The following is a 20,828-nucleotide window of genomic DNA, read 5'->3' on the forward strand; positions in this document are numbered from 1 at the left end:
CTTTAAGTAACAGCCGTTCAGTTTCGAAATCATTAGCTTCCACAGCTATGGAACTTTTGTAATTGGCAACATCCCCATCTGAAAAAGGAATGACTGTGCTACTGCTGACAAACAATTTGTACCGTGGATCCAAGATTGTTGCAGTTATGTAATTTGGATCTGACACAATCATTTTAAGCCTTGCATTTACAGATAAGCGGTTGCGTAAGGCCTTGGCCAAGGTACATGCATCAACTTTTTCTTCGTCACCTTCGTATGTTTCACAGACCTCCTTCAGCTGTTGCTCGAGCATGTACAACAATGGGATGGCTTGGCCCATAGTACAGTCCTCCCTGCTAACTGCACGTGTGAACACCTCAAAAGGTTGTAGCATCTCTGTCAAGCATTTAATGATGTCCCACTGCCACATCTCAACGGTCAGGCTTTTAAGATTAACAGTAGGATCCACTAATCTTCTTGACATTACATAAGCATTCAGTGGTATGTACTGCTCAAAGAGACGCTCAAGCATGAAATAAGTCGAGTTCCAACGTGTTGGGACCTCCTGGATCAGTGCTTTGACTGGCAAATTATGCTCCCGCTGAATGACGCGTAGCAGCTTCCGCGCTTTGAAAGAATGGTTAAAATGCGTGCATATTCTTCTGCAGATGGTCAGTATGGTGCTGACTTGGAGTTCATTTTTCAGAAAGTCTTGCACGACTAAGTTAATGCAGTGTGCCAAACAGGGTACCCTGAAATACTGTCCATCTTTCATTGCCCTCACTACATTACTGCCATTGTCGGTGGCAACAAAACCAATCTTAAGGCCTCTTGGTTTCAGCCATTCAAAGACCTTGCTGTTAAAGTCAGACAAAATGTTGTCAGCAGTATGATTTTTCTCCATACCAAACATGGCTACAGTTGCATGTTTGCGAGTGTCATTGAAAATCCCAGCAACGTCAAGAAGGCCTGATGTTAACTTGTCTTTCACACCTGCAAAAGAGATCCAGTGTGCGGTGATGCACATGTAATCTGCTGTGGCTTCGCGACTGCTCCACATGTCGGTTGTCAGGTGGATACAATGGACAACACTCTGTTGTAAGGCTTTCCCAATCAATCCCAGCACGTCGTGGTGTAGTGCTGGAATAGCAACTCTTGCAAAATAGTAGCGACTGGGAACGTCCCATTTTGGGGCGAGTGTTGCCACTAATTGCCGAAATCCCACTGCCTCAACAAATGAAAATGGGAGAAGGTCCAGTGCCAACATTTTTGCAAGTTTCGCATTGTACAAACGTGCTGTTGGGTGGTTCCGCTCGTACTTTCCCTCCTGCCTAAACATGCCAGTAATGGTAAGCTGCTTGGTAATTCTTTCTGTTCTGCTAGACGGACCACCTTTCAACGCAGACTTTTCACTCCTTGCCCTTGGTGTCTCCGGCTGACTCTGGTGCCACTGAGAAGTTGCTGATGCTGAGGATTTGGACTGCACCACTCCAGTGCTGGCGACAGGGCTCATTTGTGTACCACTCCCAGATAGAAGGTCATCGTCTCCCTCTTCTTCCATGAGTGGACCTTGTAGTACTGTATCCTCCCCACCAACACCAGTGCTTACATCTTTTAAGCTTGCAAGGTGGTTCTCCCATACAATTGTGTGTGTTTTTTTCATATGGGTCGTTGGGCCTCCAGTACCATAGTTTGTACCAATCTTACCACAACTAACATTGGTGTGACAAATGGTGCATATAGCAATGTTCTCCTGATGTGGGTGAACCGTAAAAAAATCCCAGACTGGGGAGCTAAACTTTTGTCTCCTGCCATAGGAAGAGGAGGACCCACTTCCAATCCCGGATGAACTGGAGCCTTTTTGTTGAATTTCCCTATGTGACAGTTCAGTACTAGTACTGCCACTACCTCCTTCTGTTGAGGTGGTGCTTGCGCTGGATGTCGCACGCTGCCGGGCCTTCGCTGATGCAAAAATGGGAGCTGGTGTTACTTTGGGCGCTGAGTGTGTAGGAGTTACACGTGCTATCTGCTCATCACTAATCGCAGCCCTTCTGGATAGGGTGAAAATGCTGGTCATGATGGTCTCTACATCCTCTGCACCAGGAATAACGCTTGTGATGATGACATTGTCAGTGTCAGACCCGTCTTTATCACCATCAGTATCCTGATCACCTACATCGAACTCCGGAAGTTCAAGCCTTGACGGATCCTTCCTTTTTCCCAGCCTGGTCTTAGGATGCCTCTCCTTTGAATGCTCAGTTCTTCGTTGTGGATGCCATTCCTTATCAAGGTCATCTGAAGGGATGCTATGCGAAGAACTCGATGCACTGCCACTAACCCTCCTTTCCTTTGGTAAATTTAAAGACAGTAGATCACCTCCAGAAGTGGCTTCCTCTTCTTCTTGCTCGGAATGAGGCTCTACTTCCTGAACTGCCCCGACATCGGGAGGAACAACTTCCACTATTGCGTGTGGAGACGGTGGTTGTTGTTCTTGAGGAAGTACTATAGCGTGCTGTGGTTCTTCAACAGCTACTATTGTGGGATTTGGTTGTTGTTGTTGAACAACTATTGCGGGCGGTGGTTGTGGTTTTTCATCAACTATTGCGGGAAGTGGTTGTGGTTGTTGAACATCTACTGCTGGCGGCGGTTCTTGAGCAGTTTCATCTTGCGTGGATTGTGTGCTACTTTGTGACAGCGATAAGTTAAGTTCAGGCTCAGTATCACTGCTTTGTAACACTAGGCTGGCTACCTCTTCGACCCTCATGTGCTTGGCCCTGGGTTGGTGGCTTGCCCCCGCTAATGCGGATGTGCTGGCTCCAGCTTGCACCACGGACACCGCTGCTGCAGGCGTACGTTTTGGGGGCCCAAAAAAGGTTTGGGGGTCCATACCAGCCTTAAGTGACACTTCCTTCTTCTGTACCTTCTTCTCAGCAACTTTCTTGGTGGTGGAGGACCTGGTACCTGCTCTCTTAGGGCCCATCTTCTTCTGATGTCAGCACACAGCAGCACTCAGTAGCACAAATTGCAGAGATGTGTGGTCAGATGAGTCACACACCACACGTGGCGTACAATTGAAGGACGTCCGTCTGGCAGTTGAACGGGCGATGGATGAAAACAACCCGCACCTCCTCAGTCTTTTTCTGTGCACCTACAAGCAAAGAAGACAGAACACGTCAGTGAAACAAGCAGCAAGCCAGCACATGAACAATTGAAAGACACACAGGCCAATGTATAAAACACAAAAAAGAAGACTAATACTACCAGCACCACAGCTCCCAGCCACATGAAGTCCAGAAAGAACCAATAATAAAGTCAAGCAGGCCTATCATATACCAATATGGACAGAAAAAGGAGGATGCCTGCTACACATGAGTCATGACAGGTTAATGCAAGGAAAATCAAAATACCCCATGGCTAAGAGTTTGTAAAACTTCACTGCAAAAACACATACAAGCCATAAAATTATTACACACACAAAAAAGTTACCTACCCCCCTGCCCAGACAACAAACTTGGAAATGCAATGGCATACACACATGCCGTAATGATGGTAATTAAATAGACCAAATAGAAACAGCTACATAAAGCAGCCCCGCTAACTAGTAACTACCACCTCTGGGACTCTGGCCTACTATCAGATCAGACCAAAAGCAGGGAGGCCAATGATAAATGCACAAAGGAAGTACCTACAAAATGGCCGCCACCACATGGCCTGTCCAGGAAGACAAAACTACAACCAAATAACAGATAAATGAGGACTTTTTTGTAGCACAGGGGACACATTAAACATTTTCGAGGAACTTTTATGCAACTCGGGACATATTGTTCGCGAGAATGCAAAATCGGCGTGTTCGGCAACGCGAATCGAGTGAAAAGTCGTTATCGCGTTCCCGAGCCAGTACATTGAGCGCGCGAACAAGACAAAAAAGGTAAGGTCGCGTTCTCACACGGTGCGACGTTACAAAAACTACCCGAGCTGTATTCCTAGGGTTACCTAATGGCAGGGAGTGCCATAATAGCTACACACAAGCAACCAAAAAACTAAAAGTACCACCATTACAAAAAATGTGAACCAATCCAAAGCCATACACGGTGTAATTAAAGTTACACCACAAAAATAGTTCATTAACTTGAATGCACCTATGGCTGTGAGTGGTAGTACCTACAAAAGCCTTGGATGGCTATGGCAAAAGAAGAGAACCAGGGAAGGACACAGAAAATGGCCGCCTCCATAGGGCCAGGAGGACAGGGACACCCAAAAACAACATGGAAAAGGGATGCACCCAAAATGGCCTCCACCACATGGCAAAATCAGTCACAAAGGAAGCATACACAAAATGGCCGCCACCACATGGCCTGCCCACCAACAACAACATAGCAGAATCATCACAAAGGAAGTAAGTACACACAAAATGGCCCTCACCACTACATGAAAAGAAAGAGAGGACAGACAATAAATGCCTATGCCAAAGGGACAATGCTTAGCTTCACAAAATGGACACACCAGACACCACCCCCCAAATTGGTCACCCCAACCATGAACAAGAAATCATTACATAGAGGACAGAAAGGAACTGGGAGTGGCCCATGCTCCAGGAAGACAAAACTACAACCAAATAACACAAAAATGAGGACTTTTTTGTAGCACAGGGGACACATTAAACATTTTCGAGGAACTTTTATGCAACTCAGGACATATTGTTCGCGAGAATGCAAAATCGGCGTGTTCGGCAACGCGAATCGAGTGAAAAGTCGTTATCGCGTTCCCGAGCCAGTACATTGAGCGCGCGAACAAGACAAAAAAGGTAAGGTCGCGTTCTCACACGGTGCGACGTTACAAAAACTACCCGAGCTGTATTCCTAGGGTTACCTAATGGCAGGGAGTGCCATAATAGCTACACACAAGCAACCAAAAAACTAAAAGTACCACCATTACAAAAAATGTGAACCAATCCAAAGCCATACACGGTGTAATTAAAGTTACACCACAAAAATAGTTGATTAACTTGAATGCACCTATGGCTGTGAGTGGTAGTACCTACAAAAGCCTTGGATGGCTATGGCAAAAGAAGAGAACCAGGGAAGGACACAGAAAATGGCCGCCTCCATAGGGCCAGGAGGACAGGGACACCCAAAAACAACATGGAAAAGGGATGCACCCAAAATGGCCTCCACCACATGGCAAAATCAGTCACAAAGGAAGCATACACAAAATGGCCGCCACCACATGGCCTGCCCACCAACAACAACATAGCAGAATCATCACAAAGGAAGTAAGTACACACAAAATGGCCCTCACCACTACATGAAAAGAAAGAGAGGACAGACAATAAATGCCTATGCCAAAGGGACAATGCTTAGCTTCACAAAATGGACACACCAGACACCACCCCCCAAATTGGTCACCCCAACCATAAACAAGAAATCATTACATAGAGGACAGAAAGGAACTGGGAGTGGCCCATGCTCCAGGAAGACAAAACTACAACCAAATAACACAAAAATGAGGACTTTTTTGTAGCACAGGGGACACATTAAACATTTTCGAGGAACTTTTATGCAACTCGGGACATATTGTTCGCGAGAATGCAAAATCAGCGTGTTCGGCAACGCGAATCGAGTGAAAAGTCGTTATCGCGTTCCCGAGCCAGTACATTGAGCGCGCAAACAAGACAAAAAAGGTAAGGTCGCGTTCTCACACGGTGCGACGTTACAAAAACTACCCGAGCTGTATTCCTAGGGTTACCTAATGGCAGGGAGTGCCATAATAGCTACACACAAGCAACCAAAAAACTAAAAGTACCACCATTACAAAAAATGTGAACCAATCCAAAGCCATACACGGTGTCATTAAAGTTACACCACAAAAATAGTTGATTAACTTGAATGCACCTATGGCTGTGAGTGGTAGTACCTACAAAAGCCTTGGATGGCTATGGCAAAAGAAGAGAACCAGGGAAGGACACAGAAAATGGCCGCCTCCATAGGGCCAGGAGGACAGGGACACCCAAAAACAACATGGAAAAGGGATGCACCCAAAATGGCCTCCACCACATGGCAAAATCAGTCACAAAGGAAGCATACACAAAATGGCCGCCACCACATGGCCTGCCCACCAACAACAACATAGCAGAATCATCACAAAGGAAGTAAGTACACACAAAATGGCCCTCACCACTACATGAAAAGAAAGAGAGGACAGACAATAAATGCCTATGCCAAAGGGACAATGCTTAGCTTCACAAAATGGACACACCAGACACCACCCCCCAAATTGGTCACCCCAACCATAAACAAGAAATCATTACATAGAGGACAGAAAGGAACTGGGAGTGGCCCATGCTCCAGGAAGACAAAACTACAACCAAATAACACAAAAATGAGGACTTTTTTGTAGCACAGTCGACACATTAAACATTTTCGAGGAACTTTTATGCAACTCGGGACATATTGTTCGCGAGAATGCAAAATCGGCGTGTTCGGCAACGCGAATCGAGTGAAAAGTCGTTATCGCGTTCCCGAGCCAGTACATTGAGCGCGCGAACAAGACAAAAAAGGTAAGGTCGCGTTCTCACACGGTGCGACGTTACAAAAACTACCCGAGCTGTATTCCTAGGGTTACCTAATGGCAGGGAGTGCCATAATAGCTACACACAAGCAACCAAAAAACTAAAAGTACCACCATTACAAAAAATGTGAACCAATCCAAAGCCATACACGGTGTAATTAAAGTTACACCACAAAAATAGTTGATTAACTTGAATGCACCTATGGCTGTGAGTGGTAGTACCTACAAAAGCCTTGGATGGCTATGGCAAAAGAAGAGAACCAGGGAAGGACACAGAAAATGGCCGCCTCCATAGGGCCAGGAGGACAGGGACACCCAAAAACAACATGGAAAAGGGATGCACCCAAAATGGCCTCCACCACATGGCAAAATCAGTCACAAAGGAAGCATACACAAAATGGCCGCCACCACATGGCCTGCCCACCAACAACAACATAGCAGAATCATCACAAAGGAAGTAAGTACACACAAAATGGCCCTCACCACTACATGAAAAGAAAGAGAGGACAGACAATAAATGCCTATGCCAAAGGGACAATGCTTAGCTTCACAAAATGGACACACCAGACACCACCCCCCAAATTGGTCACCCCAACCATAAACAAGAAATCATTACATAGAGGACAGAAAGGAACTGGGAGTGGCCCATGCTCCAGGAAGACAAAACTACAACCAAATAACACAAAAATGAGGACTTTTTTGTAGCACAGGGGACACATTAAACATTTTCGAGGAACTTTTATGCAACTCGGGACATATTGTTCGCGAGAATGCAAAATCAGCGTGTTCGGCAACGCGAATCGAGTGAAAAGTCGTTATCGCGTTCCCGAGCCAGTACATTGAGCGCGCAAACAAGACAAAAAAGGTAAGGTCGCGTTCTCACACGGTGCGACGTTACAAAAACTACCCGAGCTGTATTCCTAGGGTTACCTAATGGCAGGGAGTGCCATAATAGCTACACACAAGCAACCAAAAAACTAAAAGTACCACCATTACAAAAAATGTGAACCAATCCAAAGCCATACACGGTGTAATTAAAGTTACACCACAAAAATAGTTGATTAACTTGAATGCACCTATGGCTGTGAGTGGTAGTACCTACAAAAGCCTTGGATGGCTATGGCAAAAGAAGAGAACCAGGGAAGGACACAGAAAATGGCCGCCTCCATAGGGCCAGGAGGACAGGGACACCCAAAAACAACATGGAAAAGGGATGCACCCAAAATGGCCTCCACCACATGGCAAAATCAGTCACAAAGGAAGCATACACAAAATGGCCACCACCACATGGCCTGCCCACCAACAACAACATAGCAGAATCATCACAAAGGAAGTAAGTACACACAAAATGGCCCTCACCACTACATGAAAAGAAAGAGAGGACAGACAATAAATGCCTATGCCAAAGGGACAATGCTTAGCTTCACAAAATGGACACACCAGACACCACCCCCCAAATTGGTCACCCCAACCATAAACAAGAAATCATTACATAGAGGACAGAAAGGAACTGGGAGTGGCCCATGCTCCAGGAAGACAAAACTACAACCAAATAACACAAAAATGAGGACTTTTTTGTAGCACAGGGGACACATTAAACATTTTCGAGGAACTTTTATGCAACTCGGGACATATTGTTCGTGAGAATGCAAAATCAGCGTGTTCGGCAACGCGAATCGAGTGAAAAGTCGTTATCGCGTTCCCGAGCCAGTACATTGAGCGCGCGAACAAGACAAAAAAGGTAAGGTCGCGTTCTCACACGGTGCGACGTTACAAAAACTACCCGAGCTGTATTCCTAGGGTTACCTAATGGCAGGGAGTGCCATAATAGCTACACACAAGCAACCAAAAAACTAAAAGTACCACCATTACAAAAAATGTGAACCAATCCAAAGCCATACACGGTGTAATTAAAGTTACACCACAAAAATAGTTGATTAACTTGAATGCACCTATGGCTGTGAGAGGTAGTACCTACAAAAGCCTTGGATGGCTATGGCAAAAGAAGAGAACCAGGGAAGGACACAGAAAATGGCCGCCTCCATAGGGCCAGGAGGACAGGGACACCCAAAAACAACATGGAAAAGGGATGCACCCAAAATGGCCTCCACCACATGGCAAAATCAGTCACAAAGGAAGCATACACAAAATGGCCGCCACCACATGGCCTGCCCACCAACAACAACATAGCAGAATCATCACAAAGGAAGTAAGTACACACAAAATGGCCCTCACCACTACATGAAAAGAAAGAGAGGACAGACAATAAATGCCTATGCCAAAGGGACAATGCTTAGCTTCACAAAATGGACACACCAGACACCACCCCCCAAATTGGTCACCCCAACCATAAACAAGAAATCATTACATAGAGGACAGAAAGGAACTGGGAGTGGCCCATGCTCCAGGAAGACAAAACTACAACCAAATAACACATAAATGAGGACTTTTTTGTAGCACAGGGGACACATTAAACATTTTCGAGGAACTTTTATGCAACTCGGGACATATTGTTCGCGAGAATGCAAAATCGGCGTGTTCGGCAACGCGAATCGAGTGAAAAGTCGTTATCGCGTTCCCGAGCCAGTACATTGAGCGCGCGAACAAGACAAAAAAGGTAAGGTCGCTTTCTCACACGGTGCGACGTTACCAAAACTACCCGAGCTGTATTCCTAGGGTTACCTAATGGCAGAAATTGACAGACACCCGAAACCTGACATACCCCACACATAAACATAAGATTTTCTAAATCAAACCAGTCCATCCATGATTTCCTAATTAGAGGTACACCAGAAAAAAAGTTGATTACCTTTCATGACCCTATGACTAGTACCTCTGGCCTACTGGAAGAGTAGGCCACAAGTTTGGAGGCCTATGGCAAGACCAAAGTGGCTGGGAAACATAAAATGGCCGCCAACAACACATGGCCAGGCCAACCACAGAAAGTTATTACAATGAACTCAAACATGCCTACACACTAACTACATGGAGTACTAGGGTCAGCTATTGGCTTAAAAAAATAAAAAACTTTTTCATTACACAAACAGAAATACCACAGCAGACATTGCTATTGCATAATGATGACCATAATCCAATGCCAGCCATGATGTTTGTTTACAAACTTGAATAAAATTTTAAACACAGAATTATGATTTTACCCATGGGTACCTCTCTATGTAGCCTGGATGAAATTTAAAAAGAAATACAAGTTGGGACCTCATAAAAGTAGGCACCCATCAATAATTTAAATCAAGGAATGAATACTGTAGTTAAAAATTTTTAAATCAAACAAACACAAGTCTACAACATCATACTCACTCATACATTACTGAACTTACTTGAAAAAGAGAATTCAAAATCCAAAAGTCCTCAGTAAGATTAAAAAAAAGCAGTAATGCAGCCAACACACACAGAAAGTGATCCTGCCAGCTCAAAATCCAAATGAAAGTGACCACCTGATGGACAAAGCACTGGGAGGAGCCTGGTGGACAGGAACAGGAAGTTGTAAACTCCAGAGCCCTTCCTCCTTAATATTCAAAAATAGAGTAGAAACAGAAAGAGGACTCCTTCCCCCCAAAAAATACATCCAAAGGTACAACTTTGAGGGGTTTTTCACTTGTTTGCTAACCAAAATGGTAATTTATTATTATGGTTTAACTTTTAACATGCTCGCGAGTTATTCTGTGCAAGATTGCAGGTTCTGCGTGTTCGGCAACTCGATCTTACCAACAAACATACTTGCGCGTCCTTATGGCTTTATCGCGCTTCCAATGACGTTATCGCGTTCGCACAGCTGCACGGAAGGGTTTACAAACATGGTGGCAGACGCGACCGGGAAAAAGCGAACGCAGAACCAAGGTAAGCCATTGCCGCGCACGCGATAATGTTATTTAGCGCGCGACAATGTTATTTAGCGCGCGACAACTACGCTCCGCACCGGATAGCGGAGTTATCGGCAGCTACGCGAACTCCGCGGAACGCGGAGTTGCCAAAACTCCGCAAACTCCGCAAATGGAGCGTAGTTCTTCGCCCAGGATTACTATTAATATGATAGATCTGGAGAGGGACAGTACCCTCCCCCTGACTTTTAAGGGAAGAGGGTGCTCGTCATTTATTGACTACATTCTGGTATCTAGAGTTTTAAAGAACCAGATTATCACTGTGGGAGTTGAGTGGAGCCCATTCAGTGACCATAACCCCCTGGTAATAGAACTCCTCTACCTGGCTCGGTCCAGGAGGGGACAGCCATTGTGGCATCTTTGAGAAGGCAACGGACCAGAGGAGACAGCTTAGGTGGACCAAAATAGATGTGAAATTTTTCTACAAAACCTTAATGGACAGTGGGAAAATTCACATTGAGGAATGCCTAGACACTACAGTAGAAGGGCTACTGTACTCCATGCATTTGGGCAGATAACCAGTCTGGTAGAGAGGCTATTAAAATCAAGTGTGCCGATAAGACAAGATGAAAGTCCTCATCTTGGGATCATCGCCCTCCACATGGGATGACTCCTGGTGGCCCCCTGCCCTGAGCACCACTCCCAAGCCAACAGACCATGCACGTAATCTAGGCTTCATCCTGGACTCCTCCCTCTCAATGACCAGACAAGTCAACGCCGTCTCATCATCGTGCTTCAACACCCTGCGCATGCTGCCAAAGATCTTCCGATGGATCCCCACCGAAACTAGGAAGCCGGTCACCCAGGCACTCATCACCAGCCGACTGGACTACGGAAACACCCTCTATGCCGGAACCACAGCCAAACTTCATAAAAGACTCCAACGAATCCAGAACGCCTCCGCACGACTCGTCCTGGACATCCCCCGACACAGCCACATCTCCGGCCACCTGAGAGACCTGCACTGGCTCCCCGTCAGCAAGAGGATCACGTTCAGACTCCTCACCCATGCACACAAGGCTCTCCACGACTCAGGCCCCAAGTACCTCAACAACTGCCTGACCTTCTACACGCCCACCCGCCAGTACAATAGGGAGACCAAGAGGAGGAAACTAGCCCTACAGGGGAAAGCATGGGCAGACCTAAGAGAGGCCGCAGAAAAAAGGGACCTTACTGAATTCTGGAGAATTGTTAACAGACCATGTTTTCAGGATGGCAATGCCTCCGAGCTCGGGACAAATATTTTGCCGGTACAGTGGGTCGCACATTTTAAGGGCCTGTATAACCAGTAAGTAGATACGGTCCCAGAGGAGGAGGTGATTGCCCAGCAGGGACAGATAGCAGTTTTTACCCTCAATGAAATCACTGTGGGAATTGAGGGTTTGACAAAAAATAAAGCCCCAGGTCCAGATGGGATCCCACCCGACCTGTTCCTGAGCTGTGTGTAGCTGTGGGCCCCAATACTGACAAGAGTAATAAATGCAGCTATCAGCTCTGGTTTGCCCCACTCTTGGTCTATGCCCATAATTGTCCCTATTTTTCAAAAGGGTAATAGAGACAATCCTCAGTGCTATGGACCGATTTCACTGATAGGTGTGTCTGCTAAGATATTGGGCCGGGTAGTCCTTAACCGCGTTACTGAGTGGACCAAGGATAATAACATCATCTCGGACACCCAGTATGGTTTTAGGATGGGGGAGCCACAAGTGACCAATGCTTGAACCTCTACATGCTGATTGCAAAATATACCAAAGCTAGTAATGAAGCCATTCACCTGGGGTTTATGGATTAGGCAGCTGCCTTTGACCACGTGAATAGGGATGAGCTCTGGGCTATGATAACGCACATGGGGATTGATTGTGGCCTGATTAACATCTTAAGCGAGTTACACAGGGATACTTCTGCTAAGGTACGCTACAACATGGAGGGGGGTTTGACCGAATCCTTCCCATGTGTGGGTGGGGTGCTCCTTTTTTATTCTCACTCTACATCAATAATTTAGAGCAGTTTTTGATTAATCTAAAGACAAACTGCCCAGGAGGAGGGTCCCGCTGCATCCCCGTACTTTTGTACGCGGATGACGCGGTCCTGCTCGCGCGCACCCCAAAGAGTCTACAGATCTTAATAGATGGATTTGTTACATTTATGGAAGCCTTAGATCTGTCCATCAATCTGGGCAAATCATATGTAATGTTGGCAGGTAACAAACCTTGCACCAGATCCGCTTATAGGATAGGAAGCCAGATATTAGAAAGGGTTCAATCCTTCTCGTATTTAGGCTTATTATTTGATGGGTCTTTAAAATGTAATCCTTTGGTGGAGGAACGTTGCCGTAAACTGATTTCCTCTAATGGTGCCATTGCAAGTTATGGGCGGAGGGTTGGCCGTTGGTGTCCCGAACAATTAATGAATCTCTATGGCTCTATGTGCTGTTCCAAAGCTACGTATGGGGCAGAAGTATAGGGCTTTGTGAATATCAACCAATTACAGCAGGAGGAAAACACATTTCTATGATCAATCCAGAAAATACCACAGAGTACTCCAGCTGTTATAGCCCATAGAGAACTAGGGAGGCCATATCTCGAAGACCTGGTCAACCTTAGACCCATCTTGGCCTGGGTAAAAATTTGGATAAACCCAGAGGCATCTTTAAGTAGACAAATCCTAGGTGATTGCCTAGGAAGGGATAAAAGCATGAGTATACCATTGCTCAACTACGTAAAGACTACATTAGAAAGCCTCGGTTATAAGAACCTCTTTACTAATCCTGTAGCAATTGAACTCCAGGATAAATTGATTATAAAGAGATCCTTTTTTTCCCAGAGAATTACACGCAGAGCTGAGGTGGAAGGGTCCAAATGTACTGTGAGAGCCCATAGTCTTTTTAAAAGCACTGAGGGAATGGAACTATACCTCTACCTCATGTATAACGCCCAGGATAGGTTTTTAATGTCCCGTTTTAGGCTCAATTTATTACCATATTTATTGGCGTATCCAGAAGGTTTTATATCTTCAATTGAGCAGAAGGGAGCCTGCAGCTGCGACAATAGGTCTCCGCAGGACTCCCTTCATTTTGTACTTTTGTGTTCCATTTACTCAATGCCTAGGCGTAGATTCTTGGTAGGAATTTTAAAACAAGCCATACTGACACATGCCAAAGCTGCTTTCGTTTTTTTGCAAAAAGCGATTGATCCCCTGACACTATGTTGTATCATGAATTTCATCAAAGTTGCGGTGCGATTGAGGCCTGATTCATATTATTTTAATGAATTCTTATTGTTAGCTCCTCTTAAATATAGTCTGTATTTGCAAGCAGGGTTCTCTTAATGATTTGATTGTATTTTAAATATGTGTACTCATGTGCTTTTATGGTGTTTTTCAATCACAGAATAAAGCACTCTTGACTTGACTTGACTTGACTGTATAGATACTGACTGGGGAATTGAAGATGTGAAAAACAAGTGTGTAGGTGGTTAGAGGACTGCATGCGTATTGGAGAGGGGTTTGTACCAGTCCATTTGTTAAGGACTGCATCACTGCATGAGTTCTTGGGTACTGACTGAAGGATTAGAGTACTGCAAGGAGAGTGTCTGGTTGAATTTATAAGTGGTTGGGATTTGGCGAAGTGAATGGATTAGTACATGGTGCCTAATGGGTCACTGGAGGAGTGCAAGGGGAGTGAGAGGGTGTTTGATGGAATGTATGGATACTGACTGGGGAACTGAAGCTGAGAAAGACAAATGTGTAGGTGGTTAGAGTACTGTATGCATATTGGAGAGAGGTTTGTAGCAGTCCATGTGATAAGGCCTGGGTCACTGCATGAGTACTTGGGTACTGACCGAATTATTAGAGTACTGCAAGGAGTGTGCCGGAGTGAATTTTTAAGTGGTTGGGTTTTTGCACAGGGAATCGATTAGTTCATGGTGCTGAATGGGTCAATAGAGTAGTGCAAGGGGAGTCACATGGTGTTTGCTGGAGTGTATGGATACTGACTGGGGAATTGAAGATGTAATAGACAAGTGCGTGGTTGATTAGAGTACTGCATGCAGAGTAGATAGCAGTTTCAAGCAGTCTATGTGTTAAGGCCTAGGTCACTGCATGAGTACTTGGGTACTGCCTGCATGATTAGGGTACTGCAAGGAGAGTGTCTGGGTGAATTTAGAAGTGGTTGCGTTTTGGCGCACTGAATGGATTAGTACATGGTGCTGAATGGGTCACTGGAGGAGTGCAAGGGGAGTGACAGGGTATTTGCTGTAGTGTATGGATACTGACTGGGGAATTGAAGGTATGAAAGACAAGTGTGTAGGTGGTTACAGGTCTGCATGCATAGTGGATAGGGGAATGAAGCAGTCTATGTGCTAAGGCCTAGGTCACTTTATGAGTACTTGGGTACTAACTGAATGATTAAAGTACTGCAAGGAGAGTGCCTAGGTAAATTTAAAAATGGTTGCGTTTTGGCAAAGTGAATGGATTAGTACATGGTGCTGAATGGGTCACTAGAGGAGTGCAAGGTGAGTGACAGGGTGTTTGCTTCACTGTATGGATACTGACTGGTGAATAGAAGATGTGAAAGACAAGTGTGTAGATGGTTATAGGATTGCATACAAATTGGACAGAGGTTTGGGCAGTCCATGTGCTAAGGCCTGGATCACTGCATCAGTACTTGGGTACTGACTCAATTATTAGAGTACTGCAAGGAGAGTAACTGGGTGAATTTATAAGTGGTTGGGTTTTGGTGCAGTCAATGGTTTAGGATATGATGCTGAATAGGTCACTACAGGAGTGCAAGGAGAGTGACAGGGTATTTGCTGGAGTGTATGGACACTGACTAAGGAATTGAAGGTGTGGAAGATAAGTGTGTAGGTGGCTAGAGGACTGCGTGCATATTGGACAGAGGTTTGTAGCAGCCCATGTGCTGAGGCCTGGATCACTGCATGAATACTTGTGTACTGACTCAATAATTAGAGTACTGCAACGAGAATGCCTGGGTTAATTTATAAGTTGTTGGGTTTTGGCGCAGTGAATGGATTAGTACATGGTGCTGAATGGTTCACTAGAGGGGTGCAAGGGGAGTGACAGGTTGCTTGATGGAGTGTATGGATACTGACTGGGGAATTGAAGGTGTGAGAGAAAATGTGTAGGTGGTTACAGGTCTGCATGCATAGTAGATAGGGGAATGAAGCAGTCTATGTGCTAAGGCCTAGGTCACAGCATGAGTAATTGGGTTCTGACTGAATGATTAAAGTACTGCAATGAGAGTGCCTAAGTCAATTTAAAAATGGTTAGGATTTGGCACAATAAATGGACTAATACATGGTGCTGAATTGGTCACTAGAGAAGTGCAAAGGGTGTGACAGGGTATATGATGGAGTGGATGGATACTGAGTGGGGAATTGAAGATGTGAAAGACAAGTGTGTAGGTGATTAGAGGACTTCATGCATAGTGGATAGGGGTATAAAGCAGTCTATGTGCTAAGGCATAGGTCACTTTATGAGTACTTGGGTACTAACTGAATGATTAAAGTACTGAAAAGAGAGTGCCTAGATCAATTTAAAAATGGTTGCGTTTTGGCAGAGTGAATGGATTAGTACATGGTGCTGAATGGGTCACTAGAGGAGTCCAAGGTGAGTGACAGTGTGTTTGCTTCACTGTATGGATACTGACTTGTGAATAGAAGATGTGAAAGACAAGTGTGTAGATGGTTAGAGGACTGCATGCATATTGGACAGAGGTTTGGGCAGTCCATGTGCTAAGGCCTGGATCACTGCATCAGTACTTGGGTACGGACTCAATTATTAGAGTACTGCAAGGAGAGTAACTGGGTGAATTTATAAGTGGTTGGGTTTTGGTGCAGTGAATGGATTAGGATATGATGCTGAATCGGTCACTACAGGAGTGCAAGGGGAGTGACATGGTGTTTGCTGGAGTGTATGGACACTGACTAAGGAATTGAAGGTGTGGAAGATAAGTGTGTAGGTGGTTAGAGGACTGCGTGCTTATTGGACAGAGGTTTGTAGCAGTCCATGTGTAAGTCCTGGATCACTGCATGAGTACTTGGGTACTGACTCAATGATTAGAGTACTGCAAGGAGAATGCCTGGGTGAAGTTGTAAGTGGTTGGGATTAGGCACAGTGAATGGAAAAGTACATGGTGCTGAATGGGTCTCTAGAGGAGTGCAAGGAGAGTGACAGGGTGTTTGCTTGAGTATATGGATACTGACAGGGGAATTGAAGGTGTCAAAGACAAGTGTGTAGGTGGTTAGAGGACTGCATGAATATTGAACAGAGGTTTGTAGCAGCCCATGTGCTAAGGCCTGGATCACTGCATGAATACTTGTGTACTGACTCACTAATTAGAGTACTGCAACGAGAATGCCTGGGTTAATTTATAAGTGGTTGGGTTTTGGCGCAGTGAATGGATTAGTACATGGTGCTGAATGGTTTACTAGAGGGGTGCAAGGGGAGTGACAGGTTGCTTGATGGAGTGTATGGATACTGACTGGGGAATTGAAGGTGTGAGAGAAAATGTGTAGGGGGTTACAGGTCTGCATGCATAGTAAATAGGGGAATTAAGCAGTCTATGTGCTAAGGCCTAGGTCACAGCATGAGTAATTGGGTTCTGACTGAATGATTAAAGTACTGCAATGAGAGTGCCTAAGTCAATTTAAAAATGGTTGGGATTTGGCACAATAAATGGACTAATATATGGTGCTGAATTGGTCACTAGAGAAGTGCAAAGGGTGTGACAGGGTATATGCTGGAGTGTATGGATACTGACTGGGGAATTAAAGATGTGAAAGACAAGTGTGTAGGTGATTAGAGGACTGCATGCATAGTGGATAGGGGTATAAAGCAGTCTATGTGCTAAGGCCTGCGTCACTGCATGAGTACTTGGGTACTGACTGAATGATTAGAGTACTGCAAGGAAAGTGCCTGGGTGAATTTATAAGTGGTTGGGTTTTGGCGCAGTGAATGGATCAGTACATGGTGCTGAATAGGTCACTAGAGGAGTGCAAGTGGAGTGACAGGGTTTTTTCTGGAGTGTATGGATACTGACTAGAGATGAAGATGAGAAAGATAAGTGTGTAGGTGATTAGAGGACTGCATGCATTTTGGATAGGGGTATGAAGCATTCTATGTGCTAAGGCCTGTGTCACTGCATGAGTAATTGGGTACTGACTGAATGATTAGTATACTGCAAAGAGAGTGTCTGGGTGAATTTATAAGTGGTTGGGTATTGGTGCAGTGAATTGATTAGTATATGATGTTGAATGGGTCACTAAAAGAGTGCAAGAGGAGTGACAGGGTGTTTGCTGGAGTGTATTGATACTGACTAGAAATTGAAGATGTTAAAGACAAGTATATAGTTGGTTAAAGGACCGCATGCATATTGGAGAGGGGATTGTAGCAGTCCATGTTTCAAGGCCTAAATCACTGCATGAGTACGTGGGTACTGACTGAATGATAGGAGTACTGCGAGGAGAGAGACTGGGTGAGTTTATAAGTGGTTGGGTTTTGGCGAAGTGAATGGATTAGTTCATGGTGCTGGAGGGGTCACTAGAGGAGTGCAAGTAGAGTGAAAGGGTGTTTGCTGGAGTGTATGGATATTGACTTGGGAAATGAAAATCTGAAAGACAAGTGTGTTGGTGGTTAGAGGACTGCATGCATATTGGACAGAGGTTTGTCGCAATCCATGTGCTAAGGCCTGGATCAGTGCATGAGTACTTGGGTACTGACTGAATGATTAGAATACTGCGAGGAGAGAGACTGGGAAAATATATAAATAATTGGGCTTTGGTGCAGTGAATGGATTAGTTCATGGTGCTAAATGGGTCACTAGAGGATTGCAAGGGGAGTGACAGGGTGTTTGCTGGAGTGAATGGATACTGACTGGGGAATTGAAGGTGTGAAATATAAGTGTGTAAGTGGTTAGAGAACTGCATGCATATTGGACAGAGGTTTTTAGCAGTCCATGTGCTAAGGCCTGGATCACTGCATGAGTACTTGGGTACTGACTTAATGATTAGAGTACTGCAAGGAGAATGCCTGGATGAATTTATAAGTTGTTGTTCTTGGCACAGTGAATGGATTAGTACATGATGCTGAATGGGTCACTGGAGGAGTGCAAGGGGAATGACAGGGTGTTTGCTGGAGTGTATGGATACTGACTGGGGAATTGAAGGTGTGAAAGACAAGTGTGTAGGTGGTTAGAGGACTGCATGCAGATTGGACTAAGGTTTGGGGCAGTGCATGTGCTAGGGCCTGGGTCACTGCATGAGTACTTGGGTACCAACTCAATGATTAGAGTACTGCTAGGAGAATACCTGGGTAAATGTGTACGCTGTTGGATTTTGGCGCAATGAATGGATTAGTACATAGTGCTGAATGGGTCACTGGAGGAGTGCAAGGGGAATGACAGGTTGTTTGCTGGATTGTATGGATACTGACTAGGGAATTGAAGCTGAGAAAGACAAGTGTTTAGGTGGTTAGAGGACTGCATGTATATTTGACAGAGGTTTGTAGCAGTCCATGTGCTAAGGCCAGTATCACTGCATGAGTACTTGGGTACTGACCTAATGGTTACAGTACTGCAAGCAGAATGCCTCTGTGAATTTATAAGTGGATAGGTTTTGGCGTAGTGAATGGATTAGTACATGGTGCTGAATGGGTCACTAGAGGAGTGTAAGGGCAGTAGGTTTTTAAGCAGTTATGTGTCAGCAATGAGATGAAATAACCACATGCTTCTGTCACAAAGGTTGTAGAAGTGAACACAGACTCACAGTGTGATTCTAGACAAGCAAGACTATTCCATGGACTTTACCAGAAGAGACTCACTAGTCTGGAAGGGGTAAGGTGACTGCATACATTCTATACATTTCACGAGTGCACTCTAGTGTGAATGCCTGACTCCTTCTGTGAATGCATAAGCAATGACTGGGTTCAAATACTACTGAAACGTGACAACAGGAAAGGTTTTTAAGCAGTTATGTGTCAGAAAAGACATGAAGCAACCACATGTTTCTGTCACAATGGTTGCAGAAGTGCACACAGACTCACAGTGTGATTGTAGACAAGCAAGACTATTCCCTGGACTTTAGCAGGAGAAACTCACTACTCTGGAAGGGGTAATGTGACTGCATACATTCTACACATTTCACTACTGCACTCTAGTGTGAATGCCTGACTCATTCTGTGAATGCATAAGCAATGACTGGGGGGCATATTATCAAGGGGGTTTATCTCAGCTTTTTTGGCTTTAAAAGCCAAGAAAGCAGAGATAAAATTATCTCCCTATTACCTAGCTGTCGCTAACACCAGTTAGCGACAGCTAGTAGGAGATAGCGACCATCTTGGGCCCCACTTTGCATGTCAGTGATATTTATCACTAATGACATGCAAAGTGGGCGTGCCAAGATGTTAGAGACTGGAAACAGTCGCTAACATTGCTATCTCCTATTACCAACTTATGGAGATATTCGCGCTAAGCGCGAATATCTCCAAAAGCTAACACCTGCCCTGAGCAGTTCTTAGCCATGTTATCCAATGGTAGGTGGATAACATGGCTAAGAGCATTAGCTCGGTAATGCATGAATATCGCTGACTTTTCAGCGATATTCATGCATTTCGGCTGATTTTTATCGCTTAGGAGATCAACCTTGATAATAGCAAGGTTCCTAAGCGATAAAAATCGCTGCAGCTCGGCGATAAAAATATTGCCGCTAAACCAACATAGCGATAATTATCGCTAGTTGTTGGTAATATGCCCCTGGGTTCTAATACTACTGAAACTTGACAACAGGAAAAGTTTTTAAGCCGTTCTGTGTCAGCAAAGGTATGAAGTAACCACATGCTTCTGTCACAATCGTTGCAGAAGTGCACACAGACTCACAGTGTGATTCTAGACAAGCAAGACTATTCCCTGCACTGAAGCAGGAGAAACTCACTAGTCTGGAAGGGGTAAGGTGACTGCATAAATTCTACACATTTCACTAGTGCACTCTAGTATGAATTCCTGACTCATTCTGCGAATGCATAAGCAATGACTGGGTTCAAATACTACTGAAACGTGACAACAGGAAAGGGTTTTAAGTAGTTATGTGTCAGCAAAGACATGAAGTAACCACATGCTTCTGTCACAATGTTTGCAGAAGTGCACACAGACTCACAGTGTGATTGTAGACAAGCAAGACTATTCCCTTGCCTTTATCAGGAGAAACTCACTACTCTAGAAGGGGTAATGTGACTGCATACATTCTACACATTTCACTACTGCACTCTAGTGTGAATGCCTGACATATTCTTTTCTTGTGCCTCGGTTCTACCAAGGCACAAGATGGCTGCCAACACTTCCTGGTTTGGAGTGTTGCCAGCCATTTAACATGA

Source organism: Lissotriton vulgaris, chromosome 2_1 (assembly GCF_964263255.1).
Source record: "Lissotriton vulgaris chromosome 2_1, aLisVul1.2, whole genome shotgun sequence".
In the NCBI taxonomy this organism is placed as follows: Eukaryota; Metazoa; Chordata; class Amphibia; order Caudata; family Salamandridae; genus Lissotriton; species Lissotriton vulgaris.